The 15,868-nt window shown below is 43.9% G+C and overlaps 1 pseudogene; it reads right to left on the bottom strand.

Moving 5' to 3' along the window:
• Positions 1-557: 557 nt before the first annotated feature.
• LOC145444653 (ATP-binding cassette sub-family C member 5 pseudogene) lies at positions 558-8,328 on the bottom strand (annotated as a pseudogene).
• Positions 8,329-15,868: the final 7,540 nt, after the last annotated feature.

The raw sequence follows: 15,868 nt of genomic DNA, 5'->3' as shown, positions 1-15,868 counted from the left end.
TTCGCGATGATGATAATTCTACCTATTACAGTGGCAGTATCGTCGTTAGCAGCCTGCTGTTTCAGTATGGAGATCGTGGGATCTCTAGTTTTATTCACCAACTAGCAGCCAATATATAACGCATTTTCGCATTATGATGCAACAGATAACGCCACTTGATTGAAAACTCGGGACACCGCGACTAACCATCGCGCGTAACCCTCTTCTCCTTCATGCGTCGCGATTAGCAGTATTTAATCACACGATTAGCATTCTCCCGAATCAGCTAACTTAATTATCTCCACACTCAGCGACGTTTAAAACACCAATATGTACTTCGGCATTGTGGCATTATGTAGCCCGAGTCGTCACTAGGTATCGTGTACATTAGTAGGGTATCACTTCATTGAAAGATAGGGTTGGAATTAGCAATATGACGTCACGTGACGTCATGAGGTTCACGTTCGTGTTCACACAGAACCTTTCAAAAAGGTTCGCGTTCACACGAACCTGAACCTTTCAGAGGTTCACACCATCCCTAATAGATATGTCTTACAGTCCGACCAGAAAATAAATCGTTGTTCAAATACAAATATATTAAAGAATAATAATATAATCACATTAATCGTAAAGAAACGCGATATAACGGGACAAACGAACGACACGTTGGTTTCTTGGTCTTGTGCTGATAAACGACCCGGCGGTAAAGCAAATATATCATTATCAGTTTCGATTAGTTCGACGCTAGCAGATTAACGTGACAAAGTACCTACCGAAGCTACTATTCTACGTATCGCACACGCAAATTAACATCGCAATCGGTATTACATGCAATCAGTCAACAACGCGTGGAACTCGATGAACGACTTTGGGTAACGGAGCTTAAAAAAAAAAGTGCCGCTAAATATCATTATTAGGTGCCAGGATACAGCCATAAATTCGGTGTTGGCTGTCGAATGAATAATTTATATCACGTGACCTCAATATCAAGTGAAAATCGCTCAGCGAGATTAAGATTTGAGATGTTCATCCTTATCCTTCAATTTCAATTGTTCGATCACTGAACAGTGAACGTCTTATAATTTCACAAGATCACATGCAATGAAAAGTTGGAAATGTGCCCTGACACTCTGACAGCACCACGATCTTCATCATAATTTTATATTATGGTGATAGAGTGAAAAGAAAGAAAGAAGTCGAACTGTATTGCTGAAGTCAGTCGATCAAACTCCTACCTTGGTCCACCAATCATCAATGAATCAGTTTGCTTTGGGTACAATAGCAATAAAATCGCGAACACCATATCAAAAACGACAGCGACAATAGGACAACGGAAAATACGTACATTTGGGTTTCCAAATTCTTTAAATCTATGGGCCACAAAAGCATTTCGAGGTGGGCCACAACGCAATTTTGAAAAAAGTTTGTTAAAAGTTGAGTTCCTCTTTTATTTATGCAAAAATATATCTATTGCCCGATTTATTCTGCTTCGCGATGGTTGCTCTCATAAGAACAGAAAGGCAGAATAAATGTGGAGAGCTGATTTACGAAGTCATTTGATGACGGGTAATTGTCTCTATAGAGACATCATGGAGAGAGGATCGTTCTATATTTCGAACAGACAGGTTGAGCACTGGATATTTTCAAAATGGGCAGCGGGTCACGTTTACAAAACGGTTAAGCACCGCTGTATAAAATCGATGTGATTGAATGGATCGCTGTTGCTTGGTAGCGACGATACTGATTGATAACAAGATCACAGGAAAAATCATTATTTTGCCACGAACCTTTCGAACGATCTGCGACCCACGATAAGTAGTGGGCTTCCGTCGAAGACTCGACGATAGGAACCATAAATAACACTGAATTAAATCGGCAATATGACAAGGATGGCTGGCGTTATGTTATTCGAATAATAGCGAGGTATCGGAGTAATGACAAGAGCGTTTGACGAGAAACTGATAAATTAACATCGGGCACAAAATATGCAACGAAGCCGAAGTCAAACCTCCGTAGATTTGAGTAATTTGGAGAACAGAGATTTGGGATTGGAAGACAAATTACCGGGAGTGTCGAACTCCACCAGCGAGCCGTTGTCGAGGACCATGATTTTGTCGCAATTCAAGACCGTGTGCAAACGGTGGGCGATCGTGATCAGGGTACAGTCCGAAAAATATTCGTTAATCGTGTCTTGCACTAGTTTGTCAGTTCTCGCGTCTATGGAGGCTGTAGCCTCATCTAATAATAGGATTTTATTGCGACGCAACAACGCACGGGTCAGGCAGAGCAGCTGTCGTTCACCAACGGAAAAGTTGGAACCGTTTTCGCTAACCGGGGCTTCCAACTTTTTCGGTAAACTCGAGATTGCTTCTTTCATGTGAGTCCGTTCCAACGCTAGCCAAATCTCGTTCTCTTCATATTCGCCAAACGGATCCACGTTGTATCTTATGGTTCCACTGAACAGCACCGGCTCTTGCGGAATGATTGAGATTTTAGACCTCAACTGATGTAAAGATATATTCGCGATGTTAACATCGTCTATCAGTATCTCGCCATCGAAAAGTTCGACAAGACGAAATAGTGCGACACCAAGCGACGATTTTCCGGATCCGGTTCTGCCCACGACTCCGATCTTGTCTCTCGTATCGATGTCGAAGGTGATGTCGTTCAACACCAGCGGCAAACCGTCTCGGTAGCGCATTTTCACGTTTTTAAACCGCAGCGATCCGAATTCCGGCCATTTTTCGCGCAAATTATCCGAATTCCCGTGTCTGGGCTCTTGCGCGATTGTGCGCACGTAATGCGCGATTCTTTCGGCGCATACCATGTTCGCTTCAGTTTCTACCGCCGTCCGTACTGTGAATTGAAACATCACGGTCATCATAAGCGCGGAAGACACAGCTAATGCCGCGTAAGAAGGTGGGAGTATGCCGACAGTGAACACGGTCAGTATTGTGCAAATAATCGCGACTGTGATCGATATAAAATCAAGCCGCATGACCAACCATCGGTTAATGGACGCGTACAGAAAGAAAGGCACGGTGTTGGTGTCTAAAAGCTGCCGGAATTTGTCGATAAAATCGCCCGCCCTGCGGTACGCCAAGATAGTATGGATCCCAGCTAGAGTGGTCGTGATATGCGAAAGCCAGGGCGATCTCGTGACATTGTCTTGCCTTCTCATCTCCGTAACCGCTCCTTTGAACATGACCAACGCCAAAACAAAGATCGGTACCAGCACCACAAGTGATAGCAAAAAGTATGGAAACACAAACGCTATGAACGCAAAGCACGACAAGATAATGCAACCGAACGTCAGCACCATTTCCAAAAGCAGCGGGATAATGGTGTCCAACATGTCTTGATCCTTTTGGAAGCGGTTCAGTATCCTACCGGTCGGCGTGGTGTCGAAAAATTCCATGGTACCGTGCAGGACAATATCAAGTAGGCTGTTGTGTAAGCGGTGAGCCGCGTTAAGACTAACGAAAGAGAACACAAGAGCCTTCAATATCATAGCCACGACGGTGGCTACAATAGCGAGCCCGAATACGCAGAGATAAAAGTAGAGTCTGGGATTGTCTGCGATTCGTCCGTTATCCACGACTGGTACACCCGTTAAATTTAAAACAGTAGGAATGCTCGTTGAATTTAAAACAGTGGGGACGCTCGATGAGACATTGCCTGTCGGAGACAGTGCGTAGGAGCCGGATCCTTGCTTCAACCAATACGACAACCAGAATGAGCTGAACTGCAAACAACACACGTACAGCAAAATCAGTGTCAGACAGAGAAGTATCATGAACCATCCGCCAGCGGATTTCATATACATCTTATACGTTTCGAGGCTTATCGCACCGCGCGCCTTTTCCTCCACCGTCATCAGGCGGCCGCGTTTCAGCCTGTCGGCTTCCGTGTGTTTAACTTCGCGATCTTCGTCCGCCTCAGTAATGGAATGAGATTCTTTTACTTCAACCCCGTCCGCCTTTTTCTCTTTATTTCGCATCTTGTATAGTTGGTAATATTCGCCTCCGCTATCCAGCAAGTCCTCGTGCGTGCCTATCTCCCAGATCTTCCCGTTTTTCATCACGGCGACTTGATCGCAAAGCGGCAGGTATTCCAGCCTGTGCGTCACCAGCACGACGGTTTTCCCTCGCTTTTTGAGCAGCTCATACACCGCTTTTTCGAACATGGCTTTACCGACGTGAGCGTCTACCGCGCTTAAGGGGTCGTCCAGAAGGTAAATGTCTTTATCCATGTAGATCGCTCTCGCGATGTTGATGCGTTGTTTTTGCCCACCGCTCATGTTAACCCCGCGCTCGCCGACTTCGGTCAAGTCCCCGCTTTGCAAGATCTCAAAATCGGTCAGCAGACAGCAAGCCTCCGCTATGCGATCGTACTTTTCCTTCACGTACGGCAGACCGAATGTGATGTTGTCTCGTATCGTTGCGTTCATGATCCACGCCTGTTGTGCGCAGTAGGCTGTCGACCCGCTCACTGCAACCGTTCCGTTTTCCAATTCCATGTGACCCAAAACGGCGGACAATAGTGAACTCTTGCCGCTGCCCACTTTACCGCATACTCCCAGCAGCGTGCCTGTTTCGATTTCGAGATTTACCTCTTTCACGCACGATTCGTGCGAATCCGCTCCGTTGATTTCCAGTATTTTCTTCTCTTCTGAGTTCCCCGAGTCGTCTACGTATTCGCCGGTCTTTGTGACATCATTTCTATCGTCCGACGGCCACGACAACGACGCTTTGGTGAGCTCTATCGCGTTTTCTTTCGAATTCACGGAACTAACTACGTAATCCGTGAATTCTCGACGTTTCAGAATACTCTCGAGCCGGTCGCAAGCCACACCGGCTTCTGCGATGTTTTTCAGTGCTACCGGAATGGCTTTGAGACTGAACGACATGGAATTGAATAACGCCAGACAAGTGAACGCTTCCGATGTGGTTATATCCCCTCCCAGTAGGATTCTACAAGTGATAACTAGCAGCGTGGCTAAATAAGGAGACAGCCAAGCCAGAGACATATTGACAGACTGAAAAAATAGAGCGCGGGCTAGTAAGGATTTTTCGCTTTGTCGTATCGTCCTGATGGACTTCAGAAAGCTTTCTTCCCAGCTGTACATTTTTATTAGCTTTATAAACGACAACACTTCATTGATGGCTTTCACTCTTCTGTCAGTGAATAAGACAGCTTTCTGCCTCACATTGTTCAAATATTTCAACATGGCTCCTTGCAGCACGATAGCTATCACGAAAACTCCGCCTCCGATAAGCGATACGGGGCCGATGACTATGCATAAGTACGTACTTGCCGCGATGAACATGACGGGTGCGTTAAAAAGAAAATGGCATAAGTAAGACGCCTCGAATAGGCGGTCGCCGTCGCTAGAGCACATGTTCACGATCTCGCCGACGCTTGACTTTTCAGTCGGCGGGACCCGCATGATTTTTTCAAACACGAAAGTAGTCACAGCCGACCTGAGGCGGATACCGCCGCGCAAAGTGATAGCGAAAGCTGTCGAAAATGCCATTGCTCTCGTGACTTCAGAAGCGAACATCAGCGCGATTATGGTGATGCCTTGCACCAACTCATTACGGCCTTCTTCCACATACTGAAGCATGTAGCGTATAATGATTCCGTTGGAGGCGAACTGACAGAGGACAAACACCGTGGCCGCCAAGCCGGTCACGATCATCCTAGTGCGCAGGAATTGTACTATAACCTTCCTCATGCTGGCCTTGTCCTTTTTAGACCTCACCTCCTCCGTCCACAAGCGGCGCAACCTGTCGGCGTTGCGCGCAGCTTTGTCCGGTTCCGCGGTGGTCCATAGATCTTCAACCGTTACTGGAGATCGGTACAGTTTCCATACTAATCTTGTGATCCACGAGAAGAGTATGGTGGAGAAACAGCCGGCGTTGTCGGCCGGGTGTCCGGTGCTTTTCGCGCGCCGATACGGGATCAGCGTCTTGGCGGAGTTTCTGTATTTACTGCCGCGGCGAAAGGCCACCGTTCCGTCTTCGTCGTGGGTACCCATTTCCGACTCAATTATTCATATCGTGATAATTGATTCGTGCGATGCCACACAAATTATATCTACGGAATACGGAATCTGCAAAATTAAGCAATGATTAGAGTCTCAATTATGGTCTGATTGTATCATTAGACCATCTTGTTTTAGTCTGTAATCACCGTATAAACTAAATGCCGCACGGGTCAAGGCGCACTTTGTTTTGCAAAATTCATAATACCGCAAAGTAAGCCTTAAAAACGAAAAACTATGAGACGGCCGGATCACAAAACTCAGATGTTTGTATCGGCTATATTTGGTCAATTAGACGAAAAATTGCTATCATAATCTGATCGTCGGGTCAAATAATGCTAGGGGCGGGTTTCGTATCATTAACCATAACACGGGCTTATCACTTATCCTAAAGGTATCCGAATCGTTCTACAATTTTGATCGGGAGTTTCATAATCCGATTTTTGTTGAAATGAGCGTTACAGTTGCAGAGGCACTTTGGAGGACATCAATCCACGTAAGCCCTTACAAATCGATTTGTAATGCATTTCGTGAGGATTGTCTTTCCTATAGTACAAATACACTGAGCAATAATGACAAAAACTGTCGTCATTTCAAGTCCCTCACTCTGGTCTAGCAGTATTGGAAAATCCCTATTAAATCCTTGTTCGGTACGCTATGACTCGACAATTTCCGCAACGCACACAACCGATCGAATCTTGCTGCGCTATGCAGTCGACATTATTCTGAAATTAAACTGGTATGTAACTCCCGCTTGCACCTCTTCTGCGATGCGCAGTATGAAAATTTCAAGTCTTCATCTCGGGTGTTTGAGCTGCCTATACTTTATGTTGGCATATGTTACGCAACATCTATGAGCATTGAGCATGAACTGTACATGTACAATTATACAAGGGACGTACCGGTATAAATAGTCTGAACGTAGAAAAGCGGTAGTCAGCGGAATGGTAAGCCATGCATGAAATAACACCAGGAAGGAATACCAAATTACCTTATGCTACCGATAACACGCAGGATAATTCGTAAATATAACGGCTCTCCCTATGATATAGCAAAAAAATGATATTATAACTTCATGCGATCGACAAGCCATTATAGGAATGTTCAATTCACTCGGAAAACATAAAATTACAAATCAATCCCTGCAAAACGCAGTACGTGTTAAACCACAATTATCCCAACACTGATTTGCACAGAGCATGCCCTGGAACCCTATCCGATAATCGTAAATCTTCACCCTACTTTGGTACGAATCATGGCTTATTATAACCATCAATATTTCAAAAGCGCGATCGATGCGACGGTGGTGGCAACTCGCAATCCGAGATGAATCGAGATAATACGCATGCAAGCCATCGATCTGGTAAGGATTCGATGCCGATGTGAAAATGTCGCTTCATGTACATAATACATAACGCAGTGCGAATGCTTGATGGTATTGAACTCGTGTAATCTGACTCCAAAAGGTTACGTGTGATGATTCGCTGCGTATATGTTCCTTTCGACGGACCAGCGTCCAACGGCGTTGACACGGCTTGGCGGCTGACGTACAACCTCGCAGCGTCTGTCTTGTACACCCGTAATTGATCACACGGACAAAGTGAATCTGTTTCTGGCTCCCAAAGACTTGCAGATTTATTGAATCGTTGTAACGTAACGTCGAATCGAATTGCACGAATATTTAACGTGTAAAACATACAAATATAAATACGTATTTCCTCTCGATATTTCACATCATGCACATGCACAAGCACATATTACATGTTTTGTCGGGCTATCATCTCCTGCATAACGCTTCGAGATACCACATGAACTTTAATCTATATAACACCCAAAACGTTACGTCAACACCTATGTTCCATTTCCTATCATGTCTCAAGATATTTTACTGACTTTACGTTATTTATTATTACCAATTAATTACCAAGGTATATACTGTTATAAACGGCCACCGGTTCCACCAAACGAATCAATTACATATTCACGCACCAAACCGATAACAGTTGTGCTGCAATCATCCTCAAACGCAATAAATATGATTAACACAACTAAGTTATCGTCGCAATCGCACGGTCAAATCCACAAATTTTAGCTAGAACAAAAGTAACCGGGTGTCCGTGTCCAGTCACCAAAAACTGGACCATCTGTGATGGCACTGACTGAATTAAATTGACAAAGAAAGTTTCCGTTAACTTCGAATCAGGAATCGACGAGATTTCTTGAAGCGGCTCACTTCACCAATTGTGAAAATAAAGATGGACTGCCACTTACTACGGATGTCAAATTCAATTAAAAACCAGTCGTCGAGGCCCATGATTTCATGATAGTTCAAAACGATTACCAGTTGATACGGCAATTGGCGGCTCCTAATCTTAAGTCTAACCCAATCCTGAACCCCTACTACAAACCCCAACCGGGGCCTAACCTATAATATTTAACCCGAATACATTAATTCATAGTGTATATACAAATTGCACGCATGTAGTGTAGAATACACCAAATGCTATATATCACAATTTACGGATATATCTAGTAGTGCGGAGCGGATCGACAAATTCTCTGGTCCTACTCCGAGCCGGATTCTTAAAGCTCTGGTCCGACTCCTGGGCCGGATTCTAGAAATGAACGTGATCAGATCCGAAAAACTTCGATACATAATAATTATCTACTCACAGGATGGTATTGAATATTGATTGAAACAATGCAAACAAGGAATTAAATACTCAAAGATCAAACCCAGCCCTTATCTGAAGTAATTATACCAACTTGGACGGAGCATGTAGCTCATTTCCATGAGCGTATCACTTAAACTATTGGTTCGGGGGTGGAAGACGGAAGGCTGTCATGTTCTTGGTAAAAAGTACTGACCCTGCTCCGAAACGGATCCGGCCAAATATGAGAAAATCCGGCCGGATATCCAATCCGGCTCCGGTCCATGCTTCACCCTAATACAGTGGTTCTCAACGTTTTTCACCTCACGGACCGGTAAAATTTTAAAAATGTGCGGCGGACCGGTGAACTTTCAAAATTGAAATGAAGCCAAAATGTAAAGTATGCAACCGTTTTTTGCATTGGATGGTGCTAGAGAGTGACATTTAGAGGGTTTTGATCGTATTTAATTATATTCATGATTGCATATATGTGCTTTTATGGTCGTGAGTCTGCCGAGTGGAGGTAAAATTGCCCTGTTCAGATAAACGTGCTTCCGCCGAGAGACATTTACAGTCTTTCGCGCCGAAGGCCGTGGATTTAACCGACTACGCCAACTCTAATAATATTCTTCTCTTTGACAATATCGAGAGAAGAAACGTATCGGAGTCGAACCAAGCACCTTGCTCATTGTCCACTGCCACCAGACACAGGCTACTCTGGCAACTACGAAGGCAATGCTTGCCGCAAGAAAACACATTACAGCAGCTATACCGGCCATCCGCAAATCCGGGTCGAAATAACACTTCGTCAGCCCACCCCCGAAAACATTGGTATGGGGCCCCCACAGGTCGATAAGCCAAACTTCCGGAGGCTTCGCCCCCAGACCCTACAGTTGGGTGGATATTTTCACCTGTACTTGTGAGCACATCGATTCTACTCGGCGTAAGCAGAGAGTTCACGTAGCTTAATCGCGCCAATAGCGAAAATTTTCGATCATTCACGACTGAAGCGGTTTTCTCGCGGCAGAATTTTTGGCCCACTGTTCGGAGTCCCATGTTAACCTAAACTTCATTATGTGTTGGTGCGTCAAGGAGCGATAATGGCTGACGCCGAAATGCATATAAATCATGCGTATTTCTCGGAGAAGGGCACCTAACCTAAGACATTTAGGGACTCTAAATCGTGCAAAGCGCGAAAGGAAATTGAAAAATGTTGGAAAAAGTTTCAAATTTGATGTTGCATTTATTTTATCAATGGACAAGCCTTCGACATTGCATCTTGAAATTAAAGTATAAAATTGTAATATACCTGGCGGACCGGCAAGAATCTCGTCGCGGACCGGCGGTGGAGAACCACTGCCCTAATATCCAGTCGAACATTAATTTTCTAATTTATGAATACAATATTATTCATAATTATAGTTATTACTTTTCCAAAGCCAAATTCTCCAAATGCCGAATTCGCTGGTAACCTTAAACCCAGATTGCGATGCGCCATCGTAATCTCCGTACAGCGGAAAATGTTGATCAATCGTTTGAGGCACCAATGTATCATTCCTCACATCAATAAAGCGAAAACCGATTATTACGCAACATTGACCGATCCAAGCGAAGCAACTAGCGATTGGAGACCCGAAAAATTGATCGCTTTCAATAATAATTGGTGACGCAGCAATAAACTGTGGGATCAGGATTGCACTTGGCGGCGACACGGTCGCACATAGGCTCCTGTGGGATGATAGATATTTCGACATGAGCTTACGAAGAGAAATATTTAATCCACTGACGTTATCCGCACGAATTTCGCAACTAATAGCAAGTTCCACAACACAAAACAGTGCAACACCTAGTGATGACTTTCCGAATACTGTCTGACCTAAGCTCCCATCTTATCGCCAGAATCGAAAGTCGTGGTGGATATTATCTATGATTCTGGAATTGGGCGCGATGTATGGTGTACCGTAAGTCGATTGGCCAGCAGCGGTTACAAGGCGATATCGTTTCACTCATATTCTCTTTAACGATCCCATGCTCAATGTCACGTCGTGTCCACAATCGGCCCGGCAAGTTCATCAAGGTGCTACCTGTTTCCCATATTCCGTTACCTCTTATCATAACAACCACGTCACAATGAGGCGGAAACTTTTGCCCATGAGTGACTAATGTCGCGGTTTTCCCATTCACTTTGGTAAGCCCTACAATAGCATTTTCGTACACTTCTTTAGAGACAGTGAGCGTCAACCGCGCTTTACGGATTATCCAATAAATAAATTTCCGCGTCTGTCAACGTAAAGCTCTTGCCATATTGATACGATGCTTTGTTTCTGGCCAAGGTGACTCCGGGTTCCCGGACCTCTGTTACAATTCAATATTATATTCATATTGCAATCAACCCGAATATTTTCGGCTAACACTCTTCGGGGATCTTTGTGGCTTTGTAGGATCTGAAAACCAGGCAACCGAGAACACGTAACGTTATTCGATCATACTTCGATTTGGCGTACGGTAAAACCAATGGTACTTTTTACTCGAATGGTTGCATTTGTAATCCACGCTTGTGGGACGCAGTCGGTCGTTGACCCTGACCTGAGACACGCCTGAGAAATCTTGCAATTTCGTCTGACCATTTCATGAGTGAACCTCGGAGAAAAGATAGCTTTTGTCACTGCCAATACTGATACTCATGCCTGTAGAAAGAATCCCCGTAGAATCCCCTGGTGCCGTTCTTATCCGTTGGCCAAGACATGACTTGAAAAGACTCGGCTTGCACAGTTCAACGACATTGTCATTCGTTAGGACCGACACGGCACCTTGAATTCGCGAACTTCTAGTTCGTAATCGATCATATTCAGCACTGGATTCCATATGGCTTCCACCGTAGTATTCGTGGCCACGGGATATGACATGGACTTCAAAATAGTGAAACAGGTGAATGCTTCCGATGCTGTGACTTTACCACAAGTCACATGTATTCTATACAATCGCGACTTGAATAGAAAGATATACAAATATATATTCACGGATTGCACAGTCAGGTCCAAGATCTAATTAGCAGCGTCTTTGGTTTTGCCTATTTTGCTATCGAGTATAGATTTCAGAGAGTTCGCTTCGCAGCAGTAATTTTTTTGTCGGTTTATAATTAGTGAAACGGAAGAAGGCAACTGTAAGCTACATCGAACAGAATATCCCCAGCACATGCTCACTATTTCTTCAACATTGGAGTCTCCAGTTGGCGGGTCCAGGGTATATTCAATGTACAGTATGTACATTACTTCAAGTCGTTTCGACACCATCCTATCTTTCATTGTATCGCAGTCTTGTGGTGTATTGAAATGGTGAAATTTTTAGCAATGAATTGAATTGAAGTGTACGCGCTGGTAGAACTCGCATCATCTTTTCAAGTACAAAGGGCCGAAGTCCGATGGCGCTCTGTAAAGTTATAGCGGATGATGCCAAGAATGACATAGCACTCATAACTTCACAAGCGACCAAGGTGACAATGATGCCCCTTTCTGAATGGTATATTGGTATTTCCTAGGGATGGTGTGAACCTCTGAAAGGTCCAGGTTCGTGTGAACTCGAACCTTTTTGAAAGGTTCTGAGTGAACACGAACGTGAACCTAATGACGTCACGTTACGTCATATTGCTAATTCTAACCCTATCTTTCAATGAAGTGATAGCGTAAATTAATGCATATGGTACCTAGCGACGACTCGGGCAACATCATGCTACAATGCCGAAGTACATGCTGGCGTTTTAAACGTCGCTAAATGTATCAACTGAGGCAATCGAAGGATATGATACTCCTATAAATCAATATCTTCTGTCGCTTTGCCTACAATTTCGACGAGGACTTACCAGGGAATATAAGCTTACGCCTTAAGGGTCTAGGCCAGGCCGGACAATGTATTCGGCGTCTGAGTATCGCTACATTGATATTGAGCAGCGTGTGAACGGGTTTCCATACTTGCTGCCGATACTACCCCATTAACAAGTTATACAGCAGTAGCCAGCAACACCTCAATCGCAAGGATTTGATTTTAATGATGCAGTAAAGATATGAAGTCAAGATTGACCCCGTACGCCTGATTGATTTTTTTGCATCAAAAACGATATCAATCGCATTGATTGCTTGAATAAGCATCATTCGCTGACTACGTATTTCGCTAGGGATGTTGTGTGATTGCGGGTCAAACTCACAGCAGAGAGTCACTGAATATTCACAAACGGAAAGCTGGATATTTCGAGCAAATTTCTGTAACAAAGCAAGTAAGACTTTTGAGATTGTCAAGGAGCATGCTCGTTTAGTGTTGATTTCTAATGCAGCCAGCGCCATGCATAGAGTGGCCCACAGTTGAAATGCAATAAATAGGAACCAAAGATGTTAAAATGAAGTGAAAATTCTAATATATGAAAAAGGTTCACAGTGCAGAACCTACCAAGGTTCTGTTGTGAACGCGAACCTCTAAATTTCCGAGGTTCACACACAGAACGCGAACGTGAACCTTACGTTCACACCATCCCTAGTATTTCCCTGTGTATTGTAGCATCTAGTCATTATAGTGAATCAGAATTCTGTTGGATGCGAATCGACATAACACGAGCTCAATGCTCATCGGGTATGTTATCGAGAAGCGGGTCCGCACAAACATGACCGCATCTTTTCCTATGCTTGCCTTTGTCATGTTCAGAGTCCACTTCTTCGTCCACAACCGTTACTGGCTTCGTGAATTTGATAGGACGTTGTCACATATAGTCCAAGTCCATAGGTCCTTTTCAAAGGCGTCTGCCGGCCTGTAGAGCTTCCACACTGAACTTGTAACCAAAGTGAAGAATATTGTGAATTTACTTTGGGTGTCGGATTTTAGCACGATTCTTCCACTGAAATATGACAAATTGGCTTGGTTTTAGCAGGATTATTTCAGACTCTGAATTGGAAATTGACCGGTCGGATTTTTTCGGACTCTGAATTTCAAATTGCCGGCCGGACCGGATAGATTCGGATCCCGCCTGGGAATCAGACCATCTCTGTACTGCTGTCAATAATAATAGAGGTTACAAAACCATCCATCAGAAAATTATGCTATACCTCCAGTTTGCCACTCTGGGCAAGTACTGGATTAGTTTTTACGACATTTTACAATACTACATTGCCTAATTCATTCATAACCTACTTTCATGAAGAAATATTAAGGGCGCGAATCGAATTCCGAAAGTCCATACGCACGACAATCATTGCGATGCGTCTACTAGCGTTAGAAGCAACGTCACGTAGCCTACGTATCGCGCGAAGGACTTAAGGCAGTGATTCCCAAGCGCGGCCCCCAAAATACATTAAGAAATCGATTTATGACAAAAAATAAAATTTATATTAATAAAATACTCTTACTTGGCTTGGCCTTCTTAGTTTTTAATTATATAATTACAGGAAAGTTGTGAGTATAGACTGCTAACGTTACGTCACTTCTGTTTCAATACAATGTGCCCTGAATTTCCAGTTGAACGAGCAGTAGCTATAGATATGAATAGGTATTGATAACTTTCAAAACCGGAGAAAAATCCTGAAAAAATGGTAAATTTTTCCCACTTCGTGATCGCTTAACTAAAAAAGAGAAAGAGGCTCAACTCCCGGAAAATGCAGTTTTTCTTTCACGTTAACAGGTGGTTGACTGAAAAGAAAAGGTCAACTTTCCGGTCCGGCTCCCGAAATAGCCGTCGTAGCGCTCCTGCAGTGCTGACTTAATGCATATCAGTCGAATTTGGCCCTATATGTAACCAAAATCCTCAAAAAAAGACAAAATCTCATAAAAGAAGACATTTGGGCGTCCTCCGAGGACACTTTAAAAAAAAAATCAAAAAAGAGGACAAATCATCTTAAAAGAGGTCGTATGGTAACCCTATGATAACTAGATGTGCAACACGTGACTCACGGTTGAATACGCTGAGATGCATACTGCCTAGCCGGCTAAAAGCAGCATAATTGGTATTCCTATAGTCAGGGCTGTAACTGCCGCACCCAACCCCCCCCCCCCAATTGAGGGGGCCGAGCTCGAAGGAGGCCCTCCGTGAGTATTTTTTGAAAATTTATGTGACTTTTTCAAAAAATTTTGCCACATATCTTGATAATTGGATCATACTCTTCCCCAAGAAAATATACGCAAGTTTTATAGAAATGGGCATATCAGCGTTGGCCATGACCGCACCACAACGCACCAAGACATATAAAGTTTTAGGCCATGTAACATGTGACTCCAAGAAGTGTGTCAGAACGATCGGCAGCGAGAAAGCCTTGGCCGTAAAGGACTGCTTTAATGCTGAACAAAAACTTCGCTATATATACAAAGTACATATAGGTTTAATTGTCCGTAAAGGCGCCTAAATGACTGGCGCCGAATGTTCTTGTCTTGGCAATCTGAACCTCACAAGACACATACCATCCCGCAGGAAAGAAACTTATATTCCAGTGAAGAACTGCCAATCTGAAATCGTGTGATCTTTCAGATTAGCAGGTTTGGGCAATTCTACATTTTTTGATATAGCAGTTTCAAAGACACCTCTCAATCAGCTCTGCCGGTAAATCTGATTACGTGGGCAAAGAGGACAACCATGCAATTCCCGATCTTACTCACCGATTTTATTATGAATTATCGAAATATTCGTGCGTCGCGCTGTCTCACTAAACAGTACAACTTTAATTTCGTGGCAAAAGCGAACAACGTGATGCGGGGACAGTTTATCACCCTATGGGAGCCCGGGGTCCTGACGAAGTGCTGTCACGTTCCTGCCGACGGGTATACCCCCGGAGATGTTTAATTACTATTGAGGGGCCTATACCTTTTCAAACACACCTCACTCAGCTCTACCGGTAAATCAGATTACGTGAACAGAGACACGATGAAAATTGATAGCAATACATGCAATTCCCGATCATATTGGCCGATTCAGTCATGAAACTGAAAAAATTTCTCGAGCTACGCGCGATTAGGCGAGAAAAGCGGATTCACTCAACGGACACCCAATACAGCGGTAAACAGTGTACAGTTTTGAAATCTCGCCGGGCAATAAAACTCCGTCCGTTTCATAGCCGTAGTATTCGTGCGGCCCCGACTGTACTCTGAAATTCTAAATTTGGCCCTCACACCGAAAAAGTTTGGGAACCACTGACTTAAGGCATCAATGAAAGCAGAGTAG

The sequence above is a fragment of the Botryllus schlosseri genome, chromosome 8, assembly GCF_051294905.1.
Source record: "Botryllus schlosseri isolate E-star chromosome 8, Bs_hap1, whole genome shotgun sequence".
In the NCBI taxonomy this organism is placed as follows: domain Eukaryota; kingdom Metazoa; phylum Chordata; class Ascidiacea; order Stolidobranchia; family Styelidae; genus Botryllus; species Botryllus schlosseri.
This window is presented reverse-complemented; position numbering and strand designations above follow the sequence as displayed.